We start from the raw sequence: 3152 nt of genomic DNA on the forward strand, positions 1-3152 counted from the left end.
GTTTTCAGATGGAAAGGAAAATAAATATGTGTACTCAGACAACTATCTTATTTCAATTGCTTTCTCTTATTTTTTACATAATTTTAAAAAAATTCTACCCTGTTTCTGCCAAATTGTGTGGAAAGGAGAAATGTTTCATAGAGCATGTGTTGAAATGTTTAAGTTACATTAGAAAAGGATCAGGGTAAGGCGGGGAGGGAGGGAACTAATATTCATGAGCTCCTACTCACCAGGCTGTGTCATCAGTCGCGTGACAGCCAGTCTCACACGGAAAACTCTGCTCAATATTGATAAATAGTGACATAAATCACACACACACACACAAACACACACACACACTACTGTGGACACCTATGAAATGCTCTTTTCTACCAGGGAATCAGAGAAACTCTGTGTGCTTTGTTACAGAGAAACCTGAAGCAAATTCTGCTCTGTCTACTTCCCAGAAGACTAATTGCTGTACATAGATGATCTAAACCAGCACCATTCCCAGGGCCCTTAGCAACCAGAGTCTAAAGAAATTATTGAAGCAGTTAATAAAAATGCAAATCTGATAAGATTATTTAAAATGTGAGATATTTAAAAAGCTAATTAAATTGGCCTTTTAGACAAGGAACACCTTACTAAAAGTTAATTGGCTCACGCCAAATAATATTTCAAATTTTGGAATAAAATTAGGTATATAAATTTATTTGTATTCCTTTTTTTGAAAAAAAAGATTTTATTTATTTATTTGACAGAGAGAGACATAGCGAGAGAGGGAACACAAGCAGGAGTGGGAGAGGGAAAAGCAGGCTTCCCGCCAAGCAGGGAGCCCGACGTGGGGCTTGATCCCAGGACCCTGGGATCATGACCTGAGCTGAAGGCAGACGCTTAATCGACTGAGCCACCCAGGTGCCCCAAAATTTATTTGTATTCTTATAAACTTTTATTCCATAACTTAGATGATGGAATTAATCTTTATGTTGTGAATTTTTATTTCTAACTATTTAACCTGAAGTGATAGCCAAAATTTTATGATGGGATTAACCTTTACATTGTGTATTTTTATTTCTAACTATTTAACCTGAGGCAACAGACAAAATTTAAAATGTTGCCATGATATCTGCCAGTGAATGAGAGATAATGGCAGATTTCTCATAGTAGTAGTATTCCTTTATAGGATTTGAAAGTACAATTGAAGCTTCCTACTGATTATAAAAGGCCTGTAGTTTACAACTTTACTTGATATGCACTTAACCAATTTATATGTAGATCATTTTAGACTAGGGCAGTAAGAATACAAAAGAAAGCTCTTTTTTCTTTAGCACCTCTGCTATTTACCTTAGCAACTTTATTATATATGGAATGTTTTTAGTCCAAGGATATTTTAAATTATTTAAATTTTAAAGTATTTAAAATATGAGAACATTTTATCAGATTTCTCCTAAGTAGCTAACACTAATAATGTCTGTAGTTCAAAGTCTGTCTTTAGTATTTAGAGATATTGTTTACTGTTTCAAGGATGTATTAACTTATCTCAGTCTGTGAAGAGAAGAAGTTTTTAGGATCCCAAGTCTTAAGCTTCTTAATGAATTCTGGACAATAGCTTAAACAATTTGAATTGAATTAGTTGTAAAATAAAGTTTTTATTTTATCCAGTGCATGATGGGAAGTAGGTCAGATTAAAACTAAATAACATCAAATGTAAAATGAGAGCCTACATTCCTTTCAGTTGAAACCCAAACTGGCATTTCAGATATATAATTAGTATTAAAATTTTACTAATTTCTTACATGGGAAAACTTGACTCATCTAACATCTGAATCTATGCATTATCCTTTAAAAATATGAAAGTTACAAGATAGTAAGAATTATGCTTACCTTCATTCACAGAAATTGACATCCTGTTTCTGATGTTACACAAGTATAAATGTCCAAGTAAAGAACTGTTCTTTTCCTGACAGAGTCAATAGGTTGCACCCACTTTTATAGTTCCATATAATTATACAAAGGGTGGTTCATTCTAAGAGTCAATATTATGCCTTTTTATTAGACTATCTTATATAAATGATGGGTAAACACTAAGATTGCAGAATTTCAGCTTTAAAATTTGATTATTAGCTACTGAAAAAAAATCACCTAATTATTGCTTGTAGGTTTATCTCACCTGCCATGACCCCTTTATAATGCAGTACCACAAATCAAAATAGTTAACAATGGTAGGCTTAGGAGAATTATCCAGCTTTTTTAGAAAACTAATTACCATCTTCCTACTGAATAAAAGATTATTAAGAAAAGTAAATAAAAGATCGTAGCATTATCACTTCCTTGTTAAAATGTGCTACATACCAGTAAATTGGGGATAAAACTGGCCTATCCAAGGAGAATTATCTAAAAATATGATAGATACCTCATACTATAAGCATATATCTGTGTCTATCAGAGATATGATTTGAAGAAAAATGCATTTCTAAAGAGGGTAACTATAAAGTTACCTTATGAAAGCTGTAATATTGGGGTGCCTGGGTGGCTCAGTCATTAAGCATCTGCCTTCAGCTCAGGTCATGATCCCACGGTCCTGGGATCAAGCCCCGCATCATGCTCCCTGCTCCGCGGGAAGCCTGCTTCTCACTCTCCCACTCCCCCTGCTTGTGTTCCCTCTCTTGCTGTGTCTCTCTGTCAAATAAATAAAATCTTTAAAAAAAAAAAACTGTAATATTTAAAAATTAAGTTAACTTTGCACATCAACTATGACAACTTGATTAAAGATGTCCCATCTGGGGACGCCTGGGTGGCTCAGTGGTTAAGCATCTACCTTCGGCTCAGGTCATGATCCCAGGGTCCTGGGATCGAGTCCCACATTGGGCTCTTTGCTCAGTGGGGAACCTGCTTCTCCTTCTGCCTGCCACTCCCCCTGCTTGTGCTCGTGCGCTCTCTCTGTCAAATAAATAAATAAAATCTTTTAAAAAAAAAAAAAGATGTCCCGTCTGATGTATTCTGTTTTCTGTCCCGAAAGCATTTTTATTCACTCATTTAATTATTATTTAGAAACACTCATTGAGTAGTAAGTATAATAGGTAGTGTATTAGGCTTTCCCTGAGAGCTGCCCGCTTAGACAAGTAGATGTTTTCACTAGAGTGTACAAAGTGTATTAGCATAAACTACCTGTG

This window comes from Phoca vitulina, unplaced genomic scaffold (assembly GCF_004348235.1).
Source record: "Phoca vitulina isolate PV1807 unplaced genomic scaffold, GSC_HSeal_1.0 scaffold25, whole genome shotgun sequence".
Lineage (NCBI taxonomy): Eukaryota > Metazoa > Chordata > Mammalia > Carnivora > Phocidae > Phoca > Phoca vitulina.